General features: G+C 44.5%; 1 protein-coding gene across 1 annotated transcript in view; it reads left to right on the top strand.

Moving 5' to 3' along the window:
- The first annotated feature begins 4,956 nt into the window (after nucleotides 1-4,956).
- The window catches only part of CCK (cholecystokinin), a 125,095-nt gene continuing 108,192 nt past the window's right edge, over nucleotides 4,957-21,859 (top strand). Inside the window, exon 1 of the mRNA XM_047874118.1 lies at nucleotides 4,957-5,038. The gene's annotated coding sequence lies outside the window, so the exon portion shown is untranslated. The remainder of the gene's footprint in view (nucleotides 5,039-21,859) is intronic.

Genomic DNA, 21,859 nt, shown 5'->3' with positions numbered 1-21,859 from the left:
CAAAGCCAATGTTTCCTTATTGATTTTCTGTTTAGATGATCTCTCCATTGTTGTAAGTGGGGTGTTGAAGCCCCCTACTATTATGGTATTATTACCAATTATTACCAATTCTTTATGTTTGTGATTAGTTGATTTATATATTTGGGTGCTTTCACATTTGGAGTGTAAATGTTTACAATTGTTGGGTCTTCTTGGTGGATAGACCCCTTAATTATGATATAATGCCCTTCTTCATCTCTTGTTACAGTCTTTATTTTAAAGTCTAGTTTGCCTGATATAAGTATGGCTACTCCAGCTTTCTTTTGTCGACCATTAGCATGATAGATGGATTTCCATCCCCTTACTTTCAATTTGAAGGTGTCTTTAGATCTAAAGTAGGTCTCTTGCAAACAGCATATAGATGGGTCTTGTTTTCTTATCCATTCTGTTACCCTATGTCTTTTGATTGGAGCATTTAGTCCACTGACGTTTAGAGTGAGTAACTGAAAGATAGATATTGCCATTATGTTGCTTGTTGAGTTGGAGTTTTTGGTGGTGTTTTCTGGTCCTTTCTAGTCTTCGTTGTTTTTGGTCTTTATTTGTTTATTTTTTTTCATCTTTTCTCCCCTCAGAGAGTCCCCCTTAAAATTACTTGCAGGGCTGCTTTAGTGGTCATGAACTCCTTTATTTTTTGTTTGGGAAACTTAATCTCTCCTTCTATTTTGAATGACAGCCTTGCTGGATCAAGAATTCTTGGCTGCATATTTTTCTGATTCAGCACATTGAATATATCCTGCCATTCCTTTCTGGCCTGTGGATAGATCTCCTGCAAACCTGATCTGTCTTCCCTTGTAGGTTAAGGACTTTTTTCCCCTTGCTGTTTCTTGATTCTTCTGTTGCCTGAGTATTTTGTGAATTTGACTATGATATGCCTTGTTGATGATCAGTTTTTGTTGAATCTAATGGAGACGTCTGTGCTTCCTGGATTTTGATATCTGTGTCTCTTCCCAGGTTAAGAAAGTTTCCTGCTATGATTTGCTCACATAACCTTTCTACCCCTTTTTCCCTCTCTTTATCTCCTGGGACGCCTATGATTCTGATGTTCTTTTTTTAATGAGTCACTGATTTCTCTAGTTCTTAAATCATGCTCTTTTGCCTCAGTCTCCCTCTTTGTTTTCTGCTTCATTAATCTCCATAAGTTTGTCCTCTATATCGCTGATTCTCTGCTCTGCCTCATACATCCTTGCTGCCATGGCATCCAATAGAAATTGCAACCCAGTTATAGCATTTTTTAAAAATTTCATTCTGACTAGCTTTTACTTCTTTTGAAAATCTCCGCAGAGGGGCGCCTGGGTGGCTCAGTCGGTCAAGCGTCTGACTTTGGCTCAGGTCATGATCTCACGGTCCGTGAGTTCGAGCCCTGCATGGGGCTCTGTGCTGACAGCTCAGAGCCTGGAGCCTGCTTCCGATTCTGTGTCTCCCTCTCTCTGACCCTCCCCCATTCATGCTCTGTCTCTCTGTCTCAAAAATAAACAAACATTAAAAAAAATGTAAAAAAAAAAAAAAAAGAAAGAAAATCTCCGCAGAAAGGGATTCTAATCTATTTTTGGCTCCAGCTAGTATTCTTATTATCATGATTCTAAATTCTGGTTCAGACATCTTCCTTGTATCTGTGTTGGTTAAGTCTGTGGCTGTCATTTCTTCCTGCTCCTTCTTTTGGGGTGAATTCCTTCGCTTCATCATTTTGAAGGGAGAAAACGAAGTATGAGGAAAAAAAATTAAAATTAAAAAAGTTAAAATTAAAAAAAATTAAAATTAACAAATTAAAAACAACACCCACCCACCCCCCACCACACACAAATCAAATAAATGATGCTAGGACCTAGGTGTGTTTTGGTCTGGGTTTTGAAAGGGGCTTGATAGATTAGAGAAAAAAAGGGGAAAGAAAAAAAAGAAAAAAACGGAAATTATTTGAAAATTTGAAAAAAATGAATACATTGAAATAGAATAAAATGAAATGATTGAAGTAAAATAGAATGTGAAAAAATTTACACAAAAGTATAGTAGAAAAAAATTTAAAAAAATATTTTCTTAAAATATTGTTCTTAAAGAACAATTGAAAATAAGAAAAACTTTTATTTCTGTATTCAAGAAAAGAAATGAAAAAAAATTGAATAGATGGACCAGTGAACAGACTGAAATATGATTGCAATTACTTTGTTTTGCCCTAGAGGTCAAACTATGAAGCACTTTATAGTCCATAAACTAAGCAGGCGGTGAGACTTGTGTTCTTGAAGAACAAGGTTGGCCCAGTTGGGCGGGGCTTAGTGTAACGGCTCTGCTCTCCACTAGATGGCGCTGCTAGCCTACCGGGGCGGAGTGTTGCAGCGCTTGTTGGTGCCCATGCACATGCGCAGACGCGGTTAAAATGGCGCCACCCAGCCACCCATTCTGTTCTCCCAGATCAGCGATCGTGCGCCTGTCCTCTGTTCAGCTTTCGTCCACTCCCCGCTTTTACGCTGTCCGTGACCAAGCCCCAGGCAGCACCTCCCTCCTGAATTTTATCTCAGATGCGGCTGTTTTTCCCAATCCCTTACTTCTGAGGGACTGCAGCTTTGACCCATTCTGCCCTCTGCAGGAGGCTCTCACTGAGCAATGGCCGGGTGCCGGTGACACCCAGGAACGTTCACGGACCTTGCTGCTGCAGATGCCCAGAGACTGCGGCTGGGTGCCAGCCCGCCCCAGAAAAAGTTCACGCGATGGTGCAGCAGCAGTGTTTCGGGGATTATGGAAAATGACGGCACACATTTGGCACCAGGCTTCACCCCCAACGATCTTGTTCCAGCACCAGTGAATGTGGTTGTTCTCTTGGGTCCACTGTGGCCTTTGCCTGTGGGGAATTCTGCCAGCAAGGGAACCGCCACTCCCCATGTGGCCCGAAGACCCCTGGACTCGACTCTGTTCCTGGGGATTCGCCCTTCCCACCAGAGCACCGCCAGGTATGGAGCTGCGGAGTTTCATCTGCGTTCCCCCTGTTTATAGAGTCTTAGTGGAATTTAAACCCTCTCTCCCTTTTTAGTTCTGTCCCTGCGGCTGTTTCCACTTTTCCACTTTCTCTGCAGCTACTTTTGGCAGGGTGGTTTTCCCGTACCCCCCACCCCTCCCCTGTCTCGGTCCTCTCTCCATAAGCAAAAACAGCTCCCTGCCCTCCGTGGCTTCTTTCTCCCCCGGTTCACTTCTCCACGCCACATACCTGCTGAGTTCTGTGGTTCAGGTTGTGCAGATTGTTGTGTTAATCCCCAAATCAATTTTCTAGGTGTGCAGGATGGTTTAGTATTGATCTGGCTGTATTTCGGGGATGAAAGACACCAAAAAGCTTCTATGCTGTTCCGCCATCTTCTTTTTTTTTTTTTTTAATGTTTATTTATTTTTGAGAGAGAGCATGAGCAGGGGATGGGAAGAGAGGAGTGGACAGAGGATCCAAAGTGAGCTCTGCACTGACAGCAACAAGCCTGTGGGGCTGGAACTCACTAACCATGGGATCCAGACTTGGGATGAAACCAAGAGTTGGACGCTTAACTGACCAAGCCCCAGGCTCCAGCTTTTCAATTAAGACTTTGTACTGAAGAGGTTTCAGGCAACTAGCACAGAACAGTGAATCATGTTGCGGTGCACAGTTCAAAGGCTGGGCAATTGAAGTCCTGAGAAATGAAGTAACAGTCTCATCTACACAAGATAAATCAATAGGGAAGGCAGTGTGGGGGCCTGCTGTGTTTCCAAACTTCTGTCATGATAAAAATGACCTAGGGTGGCTGTTAAAATGCTCATTCCTGGTCCAAGCCCCATACCCACTGAGCCCTATCTCCAGGTATGGGGCCCATGAATGTATTTTTTTTTTTTAAGTCTCTAGGTATATCTGATCTTTGGGAAATGGGAGAGACTAGTTAGTGGCAAGAGCAGGGGTTGGGAAGGTTCAGAAGATATAGGGTCATTCCTGGCTCTGCCCTGACTTTTGAGTCACTTCACTCTCTGAGCCTCATTTTTCCAACCTGTAGACTGAAGTGAGTGAACACGGCTGGGCTAGCCCCACAGTGGTGACATTGAGGGACAGCTGTGAAGTGATGGGTCTTCTGATTCCTGGGCCCTTTTCCCACTTCCCAGTGCCATGTTGGGACATAGGCTCCTTAATATTAAGGAGCAATGATGCTGCTGAAGATCTGCCATCAGGAGGGTCTGGGATGGTGTGTGTGTATGTGTGTGTATGTATGTGTGTGTGTCCCCTCATTGTCTGGTGCCATATTTGTCCCGCAGCATAGCTTGGCCACGTCAGTTACTGGAGTTGAGAAGATTGTATCTTGCTCACCCTCAGGACACTGCTTTCTAGAATTCCCCTTAAGTGGTGGTTGGTTTTCTTTTTGAATCTGAAGCCTACCTACGTCTGGGGTTAGCAGTGAGCCAGGCAGCCCCTGTTCCTCATTGCTGCTTCCTCCTTCCTAGGGAGGAAGACTTCTTTAGCTCTTTTGAAGCAAGTCTGCTGCTCCATTTTCTTGTCCCTGCCCGTCATTCACTGAAGGTTTTGGCTCCTGCCTCACTGTTTCCCACCACAGCTAAGATCGTCATTCTCAGTGGCCTTAGTGTTTTTGTAGATAAGCCACCAGCACCCCAACATGTCAGCTCCTCAAGGGCATTGCTTGCAAAGATCTTGGTCTTGACCTCACTTCATGACCCCCGTGGCCATGCCTCGGCCTTGTAATGACTAGTAGCTTTGCCATCTTCAGAGCCTTCATCTTAACACCAAACTCGTGGAACACTACCTCGTATCTTTCCATGGCGTTCCCTCCAACAGGTCTCTAACTCTGACAATTTTTTGATTCTACCGGGATATCAAAGGATTGACCCTCTCAGCCTTGCTCTGCCCCTCACCTTCCCCATGTCCTCACTTGTCTCTTGCTCTTGCTTAGATTCCAGGGCCACCATTGTGATGTCAGCATGAATCCTCATCTCCCTTGCTCATCTTTCCTCTCTCAGAAGATATACTCACCTGGCTACTCAACCTCAGGTAAATTCGACTCTTCACCTGCTCTATATTTGTGCCCAAGTAGTTCTACATATTTAGAGAAGAGGGGTAAAAACCCCCACAACACCATGTTGACTGGTGTCATTTTAAACTCTTGCCAACCATTATCAAGTGGGCTTTTGCATTTCCAATCTATTTCACACTTTCTCCTCTCTCGTTAAACCTCCAACATCTCCTCCCTAATCCACCCTCTTAACGGATGATGTTGCTTCCTATTTCACGGAGGAAATAGAAGCCTTCAGATAAGACCATCTGCAGGCTCCCATCACACCTGCCCCCACACGCTCCTCCCTCCCTTCTGTGCTCATGGATGAACTGCCGATGCTCCCCGCTAAGGCCAACCTCTCCATTTGGGTCCTGGATACCACCCTCTCTCACTTACTCCCAGACTGTACAAGAGACAAGTGATACTGCACTATCACATTTTGTCTTCCCTACTTGATTGCTTTCATCCTCATAAAAACATATTGTAATCTCTCCCATTAAAAAAAGATCCCTCTTGTGACCTCTCATTTCCTGCCATTTCTTCAAACGGTCCTCAAAAGAATTGTGTAAGTTCCCTATCTTCTCTGCCTTAATGTCTATTCTTTCCTTAATCCAACTCCTTGGAAACACATCTGTTGTGGTTATAGAGGGTCTCCATATTGCCAGACCCTATGATTGATTCTCAAACCACATCTTGCTCTCAGCAGTGTGTGACATTGTTGATCACTCTTTCCTTCTTAAAACACTAAATTCACTGTCATTGGGCCACCATAAATTGTTGGTGCTTCTCCCATCTCATAGGTGACTCCTTCTTCTCCTCCTTTATTGGTATCTCTCCTCTGGTCAGTGTTGGTGGGACCCAGGCTCAATCTTCAGGCCTCTTCTCTGTTTTTATCTACTCCCATGTTAAATAACATCAATATTCATCAGTATGCTTATGGCTTCCAAATATGTATATTCCTTCCCAATATTTCCCCTCAAAACTTCAAATTCCCTATTCTACATCTCCATTTGACTATAAAATAGACATCTGTATATACATCACAGCAGCAGTAGAAAATAAATACGAATACAAAGGAACCCAGAGGTCTCAGGCACAGACTTCTTTGTCCTCAAATTTCTGGGCCGCATAGGATGCACAAGTCTCCAGGAGTATGAAGCACCTCAAATACCAGGAAGCCTGCTTCTGGTAGGGTATCTTCTAGTAAGCTGGTCATATAAGCAGGCTTTAGCTATGTGATCAGCCTTAACCATTCAAACCTGCCCTACTATCAGCAGTAGGTACAAACCACCAATCTAATTATTTTACTAACTAATGCTGACAGGTTGATTCATCCTGTTCCAAAGTGAATCACTTGTCTTTAGTTAGTACATTCCATACCACTGGCCAAGGGTCATTTGTCTGGAGATAGGCATGCGATCTAGATCATTTAGTATTAACCTGTGTATGCAAATACGATGACAATGAATAAGGCTTTTTTAAGCCTACGGACGGTGGAGCTGACAGAAACATTGCAGGTAGGACAGGAAAATATTCCAGCTGCTCCTGCCATGCTGGGAGAGGTCCAGGGTAATCCACCTTCCCCCAATGGCCCAGCTGGTTCTTCTGGGCAATGGTGTTATATCAGGGGCGTCAGTAGTGGTCTCTGCTATTGGTAGGTTGTGAAGGTCAATTTTGGGAAAGAGAAACAAACCCATGTTGTTGAGGACCTGCACGAACTCCATCCCTGATACCATAGCCACGGTGCTTGCCCATCAGGTGTGACTGGTAAAGAGGCTGCTGACATCCGCATCTCTTTTTGTTAACCAGATTATTGAAAGTCTCCTCTCCCGCGGGTGCTCTGTGATGAGCATTCACCCAGGACAGAGATATCCTTGCACTCTGTACCCATTCCAAGAGGTCTGTCTGCACATCTCTTTCTTGGATCTCTTTGTTACCAGTCTTCCATTTTTGTTCTCCTGAATCTCTGATCATCCAGCCAAACCCTTAGTACTTCCTGAATCACCATAGAGTTCTACCTCTGACCATCCATCTTTCTTTTCAGGGACCAACTCACCGTATTGCTTAAAATTCTGCCCTCAGGGAGATTTCCCTCTGTACGGTGCTATAGTAGTCTACATCTAGTAGGTGCAGCACCCTGTGTAGACCCATCCATAACTCCCAGTCTAGCTCCCAGGTTTTTCTTCCTCAATCACCTGGTCATCAAGGACTCCCCACAAAGCCATAGGTGAGGCTGGAGGGAGTGGAGGGACCATAGGAATCTGAGACTGAGCACCTGCTGAAGCAGCTTTCTTATGCTTTCAGGACCTGAGCGAGCCCAATATCAGGTCTGTCACTTTTACTCGGTGATGATACGCTGCTGCACACACAAAGCCACCTTCGCGGCTTGGACAATCAGACAGCATCTGGTTCACAATGAGCAGTTCAGATTACATGGTCACTTGGTCTCCTACAGTCAGCCCTAGTAGCAATGGACAAGCTGCTTCTCAAAAGGAAAGCTGTTACTTCTGGAATAGAGCACAGCTTTGCTTCGAAGCCCTAGGGCACTAAGCTGTGACTCTATCAAGGCTCTCCCGAGGTTTCATGGAATTAGTTGCTGGAAGAGCTAATGGACCCAAGTCAGCCACCTCCTGGTCCACCACTGCAGTTGGGGTTCCAGGAGGCAGAAATTTGCTGCCTTCCACTAACACGTCTGCAACTTGCAGCCAACTTCCCGGTAGCAATGCAGCCTTGAGTGAGGCTACTGGAAGGGGACAATGTAGGCTGCGGCAGCAACTCTGGCCTGATGAGTCCCCACATGCGCCATTCCAGAGGAAGGAGAGTCTGTTACCTCCTTTCTGCCTTTGAAATCTCTGTGAATGTAGCTCAGTGGCGAAGCCCACGTTGCACCTGCATCCCACCTCTCAGCCCCCTCGCTCCTGCAACCCAGGGGAGAACGCAGAAGTGGGCGTACTGCTTGTTAAACTATCTCTTCTTGCATGAGACATTCATTTACTTGGAGAGAGATGAAAAGGGCTGTACAAATCCTGAGAGATCTGACTTAATTAGGCTAATTTGTTAAGTACTCGTTGCAGTGAAAAACATTTAAGTGAATGAAGTTTAATTGTTTTTTTTAATTATTAATTTTTACATCGTGTTATATAAGTTCCTGATTTAAAGAGCAAAATAGGTCTGGCTGTGAAAATCAGCCCTCGTGTTTCTCACCTTCCTCAAGAAAAACAACAACAACAACAGCAACAGGTTTAATTCTTTCAGCTGATGGTTTTGTATCTACAGCCCATTCTCTGAAGAATTTGCTATTATCTTGCTTCTTGGTTTGTGTGAAATTGGGGGTTTCCTGGCACTAGGGAGATTGAGGTTTGATTCTCTTTTGCTCCTTTATCCCCACCACACACACAGAGTCCCCATGACCCCCATCCTACCAATATGATCCAATTATAATTTGGGTTCTTTCAACATTTGGTCTCCATCATCCTATGAAAATGCTTTTCATAGCTGAGCCATGGAATATACTATGATTACTTCTCTTTCCTGAACAAAGTGCTCTCCTCTTTAGTGAATTGTTGTCTGTGTTTGCTTCTTTGTTTGCTTAGTTTCCTGCGTACTTCACTCGTTCAGCCCCTATCATTCTCCCAGTTGTCCAATTCTCCTGTCAGAATGGGCAGATCCACTAGATTTTCTTTCAGTTTCTCTTAAGGAAATCTCTCCCCTGGTGCCTTCTGACTGCTCTAGTCAATATGGTATTTTGTCTCCTGCACACTTACTGTTCTGAAATTTCCCTTTACCACCATCACTTTTGCCTCGCTCCTGGGTTAGATCCTTTGTTTCCTAAAGCCCATGCCTTCCTCTTTCTTGGTTTATTCGCTTGTTTTATTGGAGCACATCCTCCATAAGCTTTCTTAGAAAGAGTGCATGGGACTTTTTTTGAAATTTTTTGAGACTTTGTGTGTCTGAAAATGTTTTTGTTCCACCCTGACACTGGTTGATATTATGGTTGGGTGTAGAGTTCTAGATCAAAAACAATTTTCCTTTATAATATTGATTACATTGCTTTTGGTTACTCTGAAGACCTTCTGATTCTGGTTCTTTGTATGTGACCTGTATTTTCTTTCTGGAAGGTTGTAGGATAGTCTCAGTATTCTGAAGTTTCATGATGACATGCCTCAAGTACCTAAAGATCCAATATAATAGAACCTTTCAATCTGGAAATCTATGTTCTTCGGTTCTGGGCAATTGTCTTAGATTCTTTTGTAAAGCATTTCTTGTTTTCTGATTTCCTTGCTTTCTCTTCCTGGCCTTCCTGTTATATGGATGCTGTGCATCTTGTATTTGTCATTCATTCATTTAATATTTTTTCCCATTTTTTTCTCTTTGATTTTTTCCTTTACTTTCTAGAATATTTCTCACCTTCTTTCTTCCAGAACTTCTATTGATTTTTTCATTTATATTGTCATGCTTTTTAACTTTCAAGAACTTTATTTGTTCTCTAAATGTTCCTTTTCTCTCTCTCTCTTCCTTCCTTCCGCTCTCCCTCTCTTTTCCTCCTTTCCTTTCACTTTTTCTTTCTTTTCTTTCTTCCTTCCTTCCTTCGTTCCTTCCTTCCTTCCTTCCTTCCTTTTCTTCTAATACCCTGTTCTTGTTTTGAATATGCATTATATATTTTTCTATGGTGGATTTTGTTGTTAGTTTCTTTGGTAGTAGAGTATCTCCTCCATAAAAATTTATTTATTTACTTATTTACTTATTTACTTATTTACTTATTTACTTATTTCATTTAAAGTCTTTTCTCAAATGTCTATTGATCCCTGCTCATTGGTTCATGTTAAGAGTGGGACAGCAAGGAGCTGATTGGAAGCTTGAAGGCCATGGGTGGACTGTTCTTGGAGATGATGGGCTTCACCACAGGGTGGTCTGCCTGGGCTGTTTCCTTGTGGGCATCACTGAAGTCAGGTCTTCAGATCTGCCTTCTTAGGCTGGTCGTCGTCCCCAGAGAAGGCTGTGGAGCCTCCTACCTAGAGTGGATGGGCCTGGCTACCCATTCTTAGAGCTATTTTGGGAGGAAAGTTGAGGACTGGGCTGGGGCTCAGTTGTCCAGTATATAATTGTTTATTGAAACGCCCTGTTTGTGGTATGGTACTCCCACTCTGAACTGTGTCTGATGTCCTCAATCCAAAAACCCTGCCTTGCCCTCCCCAGATAACAGAATGACAGTTTTCTGGGAGGTGGGAGGGGCAAGCACCGGCTGCATGGAGTGGGAAAGGAGAGGTGGACTTTAACTGATTCTTAAGCAGCCTATGGGCCATGTAGCCCTTTCTTTCCCCAGACCCCCAGAGTAACCAGTGGCAGTCATTCCTGGCCTCCCTCTGAGGGGCAAGCCAGGCTGCATTTGCTCTGCTGCTGGTGGAAGTTTCGCTTTCTGGGAGCACTCTCAGTCAGTTGCCATAGACCCATCTGCTGTCTCACTTTTAACATGCTGTCAAGTTATCTCTTCTGCTGGGAAAGTTTGTATATTTAAAAAATTCCTTTAAGCTAAAATTGGGGCAGTTTAGGGAGGTGGTTTAGAGCAGGGACCTTGGGTTCAGTAGATTTGGGCTCTAGTTCCAGCCCCACGACTTACTAGTCATGGAAACTCCTGAAAGGTGATCACTTTTCTGAGCCTCAGTTTCCTGATCTAAAAAAAATACTGGAACAATTTTAGGGAAATTGGAAAACTAATGTAATAATTGGGGTTATATGAGGATTATATGAGATGTACACAGGACATAGTACACGTTAGACAGTCAAGAAGTTCTAGCTAGTATTATCTCAATTATAGCAATAATAATTTTCTTGATAATGAAATATCTGCATGACATATAATTGTGAGTAGAGTAAAAGCCTGGTAAATGATGATTTGTCCAAGGCTATCTCTTCCCTGGCACTAAAACTGTCTGCAAAGATTACACACACACACACACACACACACACACACACACACACACACAATTTGTATGCTGTCTGCTGTGGGCAAATTTAGTACATTCAGTGATGAAGGAATACCTTTCTAAAACTTGTTGAGCAAGGAAATAAGAACATGGATCAGCCATTGGGATGTTGCACAGTCAAAAAGTATTGGTTATTGCTATTAGTAAAAGACTTTCTAAGTGCAACATTGAGCACCATTCCTGGCACAGAGTAGGTGACCGAGATGTATTCTCTGAGTTTGATCTGTTTTCCTATTCCTTCTGCTTGTTGGAATGTAATTGGCTAGCCCTGTTTGCAACAATTGACATTTTTAAAACTTTTAAAGTGCTTGTTAGAATACACTGTGATCTGGAGGATGTTTCTTTTCCCTGGAAGAAAGCCCCAAATGTTAGCTTTATGTGCCTTAGAATAAGAAGCACAAATCTGAGTGTAATCCATTTGGATTCTAATGGAAGCCTGTGACCAGAACTCAGCCTTCAGGAGGTATTTTGAAGGGCAAATGTAAATAACAGTTTATATTACTATTTCTTTTGGCAAAGGCAGGTTTATTTCTGTAGAATTTTATCTACTACAGTGATCTCTGCCCAATGAAATGGGAACTGGCAAAAAAGTCAGTAAATCACTTAAGCTTTCCTGTGAGCTCTGGAATTTAAAATACTTGTGATTTGGGGTCACTTTTTGTCATTTCAGATAGGTTTTCCTTCCAGAAATTTCTAATTTATTATCCCAGCAATAAATTCTGGCTTCTTCTAGATGCATTCTTTCTTCAATGTTGGCTTTCCCTTTTTTCCAGCTTCTTTTAAAGTTCAGAATCATACGCCAATTTTAAGCCAGTTGGCTTTGATTGTTCTATACAGCCAGCAAAGAAAATGGCCCACCTCATCCCTTTCTCATTATTATGAAATTCTTAAATAATCTCTTGGTTTCATTAACTCATTAAAAAAAAACTTTCTTTAAATGAATTCATGTGGATTGAAGTACTGAAATCTGAGAAAGACAAATTCAAGATTTTGTCTAGGTCTTGAAGTAGGCATTTATAAAGATGGTCAAGGGATAGTTTAAAGATCTGGAAAGATCCAACATTGGTTGTAATCTCTTGCCACCATAATGCCATATGACAAACTATCCAGGTGTCAGTGGACTCTAACAGTAGGTATTTATTTTTCTCTCTTATGTCTGCAAGTCATAGGGCCCACCCAATTTAAGCTTAGCAGGGCTCAGTGGGACTTCGCTACAACTCACAGGTAAATGACTTACACTCATTGAACTCCAGTTTACCCACCTGTAAAACAGGGCATTAAACATTTCCCTCCTTTGGAAAAGTATGTCTGAAGTGCAGGCTTAGGCCTTTGGCCACAAGTGATGAATCCAGGGTCGGCACCTGACCCCAGTGTGATACTCTGATTACTTTTTGAAGAGTTTGGGATTTTGCAGTGAGAAGCACAGAAGCTAGAGGACAGGTAGACTGAGTCACTTTGATGGCACAGTTCTGGAAACATCTAAGGAAATTGCTCTTAGTGCTGACGCATCTGGGTTTTTTTGTTGGTTCCTGCCCTTCTTCTGGAATCCGTGAGATACCATGACTACTTCCAATAAACTTTACCCTCTGCTTAAGCAAATACGGTAGATTTAAAATATGGCCCCCAAATTCTTTGACCTTCTTCTTAAGAGGTGGGGAGGGGGTGTCTGTTAATTAGTTATCGCATGACTATTAACATGAGTGGAAGTTACATTATGCCATTTTCCATCCTCAGACCTTAAGAAACTGGCAGCTTACACTCTTTCTCAAGAGGTGCTTGCTTTTGTAACCAAGCCCCCATGTTGAGGGGAAGCCCAAGCTGCCCATAGAAAGGCCCGTGTGGAGAGAAACCACCAACGAGCGCCATCCTACTTGCAATATGACTGAACCACATGGCAAGTAGAGCTTCCTGCCTCAGCCCAGCTGTCCCAGTTGATTCCATGAGCAGCAGAGACAAGCCATCCCTGCTGAACCCAAATTGCAGATTTGTGAGAAAAATAAATGACTGCCATTAGTGTAAGCCATTCCGTTTGGAATGGCTACCTAAACAGCAATAGATGAATGGAATAACCAGCTACAGTTCTACTTGTTTGTTTTTTTTTTTTTTTCTACTTTCTTTTCTGTTCCTTACAACCAGAAGCAGGAGCACAGAGATGAAGCACTTAGATCTGGACTCCAGTTGTCTGGATCCAAGTCCTGCCTTTGCCGTTTGCTAGGTGTGACTTTTGGGCTGGTTGTGACGTCTCTCTGCACTTAAATTTTCTCACTTGTCAAATGAGGAGAGGAATAGAAAATAGTCCCCTCTCACCAGGTTGTTCTGAGAATTAAGTGAGATTATGTATGTAAAGTATTTAGTGTATTTCTGAATCTGGCTTCTCTCATTCTGATTCATACAGAAGTGGGGTTTGGGAATGGGCTGCAACATACCAGAGCTTCCCATGTGGAAGCAGCTGAATTGAGGTGGCGTGGGAAGAAGTGAGGACCCCCTGATCCCAGCAGGGGATACTGGCAGGGCTTTTACACTCAGGGGCAAATATAGTCCGTTAAAATACCTCTCCCTGTCGACTTGGGGCCAGATCATGTGGCCAGTGACGACGCACTTAGGGGCAGACCAGCAAAATATCAGAGTATTTCAGAAGTTGGAGATCATCTACAGACTTTAGTAAATAACTCCAGGAAGAGATAAGCTCCAGACAAGCCAGACTGACCACCTGAAAGCAGAGTGAGAACAGAACAGAGACCCTTGCTGCTGATGTCCTGAGGCCACTGGGGATCAAATAGTCATGGCCTTCTAAATCTCAGAGGCTACGTTCTCTGCTGCCCCCAAATGAGTGCCCTGATGAATATGCAGGCTCCTGGATGAGAGATGCCCGGGAGAAGCCTAGGAAGGCAGGGATGCTGATTTTGCACATACCCTAGCACCTTCTGCTGGGACATTGGGCATTTTGCCAACACTGCACCTCTAGGAACATGGATGAGTCCTCATTGGTTTTGTCTATACTGTGTGTCCCTGACCCCTTGGCTAGCTCTGACAGGTCCAGGGGAGAACCCAATCTTGCTCCATCCAGCACATTCTCTGTCCTTGAACTGAAGGGCCTAGACCTTAGGTTGCTGAGTCATGGTAATGCAGAGGGACGGTCAGCAAACCTGCTGCCGAGTCCACAGACCTGCTGTTGGCTTCTGCCTTTCCTCCAGCCTTGGGTTAGCTTTTCCTCTTTTTTTTTTTTTTTTTTTTTTTTTTTTTTGTTCTGTGGGATCCAGCAGTATTTACCTAGTAGCGACTGCTTTTTAATTAAGCTTCTCTCTCGTTTGCCACCCTAAGACACTCATCAGAATGGAGATTTAAAAAACAGAAAAACAGCAAATGCTCTGCTCTGTGGGCACACGGCGATGGTTCAAACAGACGATACATAGTGAGGGTTACCAGCCCTGTGCCTGCACAAAGTAGGTCATCAGTACCCTCTCCCTTCACCTCTTTCCTTCTCTTGAATGTACTTTGGACACACGCTCATTACCACAAAAGGCCAGGCTGCTCTGGAGTACTGTTCTCTTGCTTCAGGAGCCTGCAGCCCTCTGCCCATCTCATCTGCATGCTAATGCAATTTCCGAGGATGATCTATCCTAAGCGTGGCTAAAATTCCTGGGAGATTTATTATGTTCCCTAGTTCTATAGATCAGGGACAATTTTTTATAAATTCTTGCTTTTGCTGAACAATTTAATATGCCATTGTCTAGGCAACGGAATTCTCCTCAATTAGATTTTCAGGCTAATGTGGGGAGGAACTTTCCCCCTTCCTCTCCAGCAATATTAGGAAAGGCCATAAGTCCTGCTCAAGAACACAATTTGCTGCCGCCTCGTGAGGACATTCAAACCTGACTCTCTTCCACAGCAGTCCGCATCTTCCCTTCTGCTCCAGGCTACTGTCTTGGTGAGGTGGTTGAGGCTGCCCGTGAGAAGAGCCCACAGCTACTGTGGGGTCTGGGCACTGGCCTCGCAGAAAGGCCCCCCACCAGGGGACATTGATCTTGGAGAATGAATCACTGCCTCAGTCGTGTAAGCTCAGAAATTCAATCTTTGAAGTCCAGAAGTTATTAGACGCCTGAATAAACATTGCCAACAAGGAACGAGAAATGAGAACAAACCAGAAAGAGAATTTGCTACTTTCAAGCAGACTGAAGGTTCGCACCAGCAGGACGAGCACATTCTGTCCCTAGGGGCGTTGCTCCTCAGGAAGCCAAGTTACCTGATGGTGGCTGGGTGAAGAGGAAACCAGAATGTGACCTTCTTTTTTTTAAGTTTATTCATTTATTTTTGAGGGAGAGAGTGAGAGCACACAGGGGGAGCAGAGAGAGAGAGAAACAGAGGGAGGAAGGGAGGGAGAGAGAGAGGGAGAGAGAGAGAGAGAGAGAGAGAGAATCCCAAGCAGGCCCGGCACTGTCAGTGTGGAGCCCAATGTGGGGCTTGAACCCACAAACTGTAAGATCATGACCTGAGCCGAAACCAAGAGTTGGATGCTTCACCGACTGAGCCACCCATGTGCCCCCAGAACGTGACCTTCTACTGGCTTCAGCCTTTCCTGGGCAGAGGATGGGCAGGCCCTGCCAGTATACAACCTCTACGCCTCCTTGTTCAGGCTTCCCTGGTTCATCAACCTTCATCGAGGGACCCTTTCTCCCTCAAGGGGTTGATCCCTTTGCGGGCCTGGAGCTTGTTCTCGGGCCTCTACACTTCGGTTCACTCCGTCACGAACCAGTTCCTGGTTTAACTCTCAAGACATCCTTAATTCCTTCCCTTCCACACCCGGGGGTCGGTTAGTCACCATGCAAGATGGAATCTGGGTTTTGACTGGATTTGAAGGCGGACAGGAGGGGAAGTTAAAGTTGACTCAGGTGGTACATCTGGCTGACAGGCTGAGTGGTGGCACCATCTGGCTCAGCATGATGATAGCTGCTGTTTGTGGAGTGCTGTGCTACAGGCAACAGCATCATTAGCTCATTTAATCTTCCCAAGTACCTACAAGAAAAGTACTAGTCTATTTCCCAATTGGCTGAATGGCAGCTTTGATAGATTTACTTGTTTTTGTTGAATTAGTTTTAATTGACCAGTTTTCATTTTGTCCTTGTAACAGCATTTACATAGAACATTCAGTGTGTCCTTGCTTCCATTTCCTCTTCTGCTGCTGGAGCTTAAGGGTGGAGAGAGGGGAAGTGGAGGGAGAGGAAAGTGTAATATATTCTTTAATAAGGAGAATTTTTATGAGCATATTCTTCATTTATGTTTTCTTATTCATAAAGAGAATGTATTTATGAGTCTTTATAATAAAGAACACAGTCTCATGAATGTATTCTCCTCATGCCCCCACCCCCTCCAGCCTGACTTTCTTTTGTGGCCTCTCTCCCTGTCAACGTCCCCCTCCCTACTCCATCTTGGCACCTCAGTCTCCAGCTGCAGCAGCAGAGAGCTGGGGGAGACAATATTTAAATATTCCATAAAATCCTGTTATGGAGACAAGATGAACTGACCAATGAAAACAGACTACAAAGGGTCAAATGATGTAGTGAATTACTCATTTGGTGGGCTGGCTCCCAGGGTTTTGGGACTAGCCATTTGGCTTGGCTTTTGGTTGACTATCCAGATGCAGTGACCTGGAGTCATTTTCCAGACAAGGAAGCGGAGGCTGGAGAAGCAATACCAAATGTTAGAGCCGTAATTTAAAAAGGCTTGTTTGAAGGTGAGTTGGTGTCTTTGTGCCATTCAGCCGGATAGGAGCACAGAAGAGAAGACAGGATAAAACCCAGGATGGATTTCCCACGGTCTCCAAAGAACTGTATTTGGGGAAGTTGATTTTCAAGTGTCAAAAATGCAAATGCCTTTAGAGTCCAGGAAAGTGAGAAAACAATCGGCAGGGTAAAGGAATTAGAAAAATTTAATTTTCTCTAAATAAGCCCACAAAACAGTGCTAAGTGTGGTGCAATGTGGGCCTATCACTTGACACCCATGACAGGGAGGCAGTAGAGACAGATGGGGATGGTAGTGAACTGAAGAGGGAGCTGCCATCACTGTTATAGATATTTTGATTTTCCCAAAAGAGCTGGAAGTCCTGATTTTGATATCAAATCTCCCAAGTTGTGAGCGTAACTTCAGATTCCTTTGCAACACCGTGTAGGCCAGTCTAAACAAATCTGGATGCTGGATCTGGTCTGTAAATTTGCAGCCTTGGCAGCTGGCATGGAGACATCACCAAACCTGGAAGCTGAGTCAAAACCATGGAGGCCATGTGGCTATGGGGAGGTCTGCAAATTCAGATTATGACGAAGAATAGATGAAGACGTCAAGAAATGATCTCAGTGCTTACACAAGAATAACATTTTATCACCAGAAGGAAATCAGTTTCCAAATACCTCACCTCATACATGGAGTGAAGACTTGAAAGAGGAGGCTTTGAAACCGGAGAAATCTGGTGCTGAATCCCAGCCCTACCACTTACCTGCTGTGCAACCTTGAGCAGATCCATCAACCTTTGGTGCCTTTATTTCCTTCTATCTGAATTCTTGTGAGGCTTCAATGCAATAAGATATGAAAATCTAGATAGACGGCAGATAGAAGGCTCTCACTAAAACAGCAATGGTGATCAATACCATCGATAATCATGACAATTGTTATCGGTACATACATTTATAAACTCCAGAGAAAGCTACAATGGAAATTGGCTGCTGAAAGTTTTGTTCATGGGCGATTTTTCCACAACGTTGGCAAGGCTCTTTGATGCTTCCTTCTCATTTCAACATAGTTACACTGGAAATCACAAAGCCTAGTGCCTTTTTGTAATTCTATCAGAAAAGCATGCAGGGAACTCAAATAATCCATTCAAACCCAAACCTGGTGGGAATTTCTGGCACTTGACTAACAGCATAAGGCATCTCCAGATACTTCTATCCAGTGGCTTTTAAAGCAGGCTGTGCCTTGGGAGGATTCACACAGAATTCAGCACGTTTCTCATGCATAGGGCTCCTTCATTCTGTTTTCCACCCCTTCCATGCTGCCTATCTCTTATTGTGCTATTCAGCTCAGCCCAGGTTGAAACCACTGCATTTGATGAGCCAAGTGGCCATCTTCTAGATAGCCCTTCCAGGACTTGCACTCACGCGCACACACACACACACACACACCCTTACCCAGCACTCAGTACGAAGTCTTAAGCTTCAGTCCTACTGTGGGAGTGGAGGAGGGTAGATGTGGGAAACAGGGGCCCTTATGTTTTGAAAAGAGTGAGAAAGTCTCTCAATGTAGTCCCTAGTTGCCCATGCTAACAGAGAGAAATCTGACCTGCCTCACAGTCTCACAGTGTAACCAGCACCCAGGAATGCAGGGTTTGGGCCTCCAGAACAGTTGATGGCAAAAGTCTAGAACTCCTAACGTCATTTCTGATTCACTCCCCACCCCCCAGGGCTACCTGCACCAGCTCCTGACTTTAGATTTGCCATCCTCGTTCTAGCCCAAGCTCAGACCTGATGTGAGAGATGTGGCTTCTCCTGATGAGCTTTGGGCCCTTGTCGCAGATGCTGTGGAGGCCTCACCTTGACCATTCCCTTGCACATGGACCCCATGATGTCCAGTTTCCCGTAGCTGCAACTTGCTGCCTGAAGAAGGCTTTCTCTAGCTACTTAAGCCCACTGAGCTGGTTCCCAGAGCAAGCTATGCCAGGGGGTTAAGCCTCACCCTCCAGCAGCCCTCCACTAATGATGGATGGGAATTGGGGTGAATAAAACTCCAACTTCCTCATTCTCTGAAGGAGAGACAACTCTGAAGCGTGTTCCACCCCATGTCCCAGAGGTCCCTGGTGGGGCTGAACTCCAATCACTCACAGGGGTCACTGACACATCAAAGCACCCACTATCACTACCGTCCCTTTTCTGACACATTCCTGCTCTCATACTGACGTTTTCCAGGATAACCTCCCAAATAAACTTGACTCAGGATCTGCTTTGGGGCAGTCTAGCCTAAGACAGCCTTCTTTCTTATCCTACAGAGTAAAATACTACTCACTAACCACATTATTATGTCAGACACAATATTTATTTCACATTAGATCCCTGAGATGGGTGCTGTTTTAACCCCCACTTTACAAATGAGAAAATGGAGGCCACAGAGCCAGCCAGTGGCAGAGCCAGGATTTGAACTCAGATCTTTCTGGCTCCAAAAGTTCTGCCTGCCCTATCATATGACACTCACCTGGCTCCTTCCATCCTGGATCTCTTTCCTGCAATCAAGCCTTGGCCACAAAGACAGAAGGAGGAATGGCTGACCACTTACTGTGACACCAATTATCGCCACATGTAAAGAACAGGAAATTGTAATTCAGGAACTGAGTGTACCAAGACAGCTGGCTTCAGCCCACAGAGGCAGGCAGCACTATTATTTTAAGAATCCTTCCGGGCACAGAAGAGCAGCCTTTGTGTCTGTGGAGGTTGGTACAGTGATGGTGATGCCCTCCCCATCAACAGACTGTGTAGGAAGACCTATGGAAAATGGAAAAACCCAGCTTGGACCCTCTCTGGTCTACTACTCCTAGTACAAAGTAGAGGACTAACAACCTGGGGATCTGGCTTCCAATTCTCAAGCTTCCCTTTATAGTCTGTGTAAAGTTTGGTTTCTTACTTCCTTGCACTGGACCTCAGTTTCATGGGTTACATGTACTAAATCTATGATGGTCCCACCAACTGTAGCAGGCTGAGTGAATTTTAAATGTTGGGTGCTCCATTTGGATGTGTTCCCATAATGTTTGGCCCGTGGCTCACTCCAGATAGAACTTCAGCTCCAGATAAGGTAAATAAGATGATAGTCAGGTCCCATCTTGGGATCAAAGGAAACACATCATTGGCCAAAAATATATTTCTATTTTGTGCTTACTCTGGTGTGAGATTCTAGAGAAGATGAGCATTGGTTCATATCTGCATTCAAACAATCGACAGTACTTTCAAGCATACCTTTGTTCTAGGCCCTGAGCTTGGCGTCATGGGTACAAAAATAGATAATACAAGGCCATAACCCCAAGTGTCAGGAAATACCATGGAAAGCGACTAGCAGGAATGAGTGTGAAGGAAAAGAACCTGGACTCTCTCTGCTTATCCTGAGAGATGGCCTCAGTGAGTCCCCCTCTGGTGGGGAATAAAGCATAGCAGCTCTGTCAAAGAAGGTAAGCTCCATCTGAGGAGAGGTCATTGCTTGCAGTATTGCAGAGGGGAGAGGCTCTCCCAGGAGAACCAGGGAAAGCTTCATAGAGGAGATGATATTTGAGTGGAGCCTTGAAAGGAGCACAGGACTTCAGCGGCTGGAGATGGGAAGAGAATATTCTAGGCAAGGCAAATGTATGCAAAGTCCCCCAGACATTGTCCAGGGCACAAGTTGTTTCAGTTGGATGCAGCAGAGGTTATCTGAAAAGAAAAGGATATAGGAAGAAAGACTGGAATAGACTGTTCAGATCATATGAGAAAGCTTCTGAATTCAGACCAAGGAGCATGCAATTCAGCAGGGAATCGGTAGATGAGCCCTAGCAGTCAGGGTTCTGAATTCCAAGCCACAGAAATCAATTCCAACTAACGTTAGCAAAGAGAAGACTTTATTAGAAGGATACGCTAAAGCTCATAGAATTGAAGGGAAAGCTGACCAACCAGACCTCGGAAAATACAGGAACCAGGAAATCTAGATGGAAATAGTGATAGGGAATAATAAACAATATAATAGTCAGGTTTTGCTGCAGTAAAGCTGCTTAACAAATAGTCCTCAAAGCTCAGTGACTGACAACCGCAAACCTTTTATTTTTCTTGTTCATGGGTTTGAGGATCAGCTGGGTTGGCTCCCTTTCAGGCTATAGGTAAATTCGGTTGTGCAACACATGTCTCCTCATTCTCCTTGGGCCAGTGGCTACCTGAGCCTTGTCCTTCTGCAGCAGAGGGTGGAAGAGCAAGCCAAACCACAGAAGAACATTCAAGGTCTCTGCTCCTTTTCAGTAATGCTGAATAATATTCCCTTGGCCAGAGCAAGTCCTGTGGGGAAAGAGAAGGGAAAATAAGAAGGAATGGGAATCTTGGGAATCTGCGATGGGTGTGTGAGTGAGTGTGTGTGTGTGTGTGTGTGTGTGTGTGTGTGTGTGTGTGTGTTTGGGAATGGATTGTTTCAAGATACTAGTAAATAGGGGCAGTTTGCCAGTAGGATTACAACACTGGAGGCCAGAAGTTTCTGCTTCCCTCAGAAACTGAGTGAGTCCGCTTTTCCCTGCTTCTGGCCACACCTCTCCTTCTGAGGACCGAAGTAGAACACCCTGGAGGTATTAATATAACCCTTAACCTCACAGCATGGGAGGCCCCTTGAGGGTTTTTATACATTCTTACTCAGACCCAAGTGATAAAGCTGACCACCCCCTAAACCCCCACCCAGGGAACAGCCTTCATGCCCAAATTCTTTTTTTTTTTTTTTTGAGAGAGAGAGAACGAGACAGAGGGAGAGAGTGAGAGCGAGCAGTGGAGGGGCAGAGGGAGAGGGAGAGGGAGAGAGAGAATCCCAAGCAGGCTCTATGCCCAGTTCGAAGCCAGACATGGGGCTCGATCTCACGAATGGGAGATCGTGACCTGAGCCAAAGTCAAGACTCGGGTGCTTAACTGACTGAGCCACCCAGGCACCCCAATGCCCAAATTCTTGAGTGAAGAATTGAACCCTGGGGCAATATTGACCACTGGGAGCACCAGGGATCCCAAAAGACAAAGCTACCTATCTCAGATCCCTCAGGGGATAAGAAATAGGGGAGTTAGAGCCTCCTTTCTGGGCTCAAGTAGA

The sequence above is a fragment of the Prionailurus viverrinus genome, chromosome C2 (genome assembly GCF_022837055.1).
Source record: "Prionailurus viverrinus isolate Anna chromosome C2, UM_Priviv_1.0, whole genome shotgun sequence".
Lineage (NCBI taxonomy): Eukaryota > Metazoa > Chordata > Mammalia > Carnivora > Felidae > Prionailurus > Prionailurus viverrinus.
The sequence above is the reverse complement of the archived record's forward strand: the minus strand, read 5'-3'. Positions and strand labels throughout refer to the sequence as shown.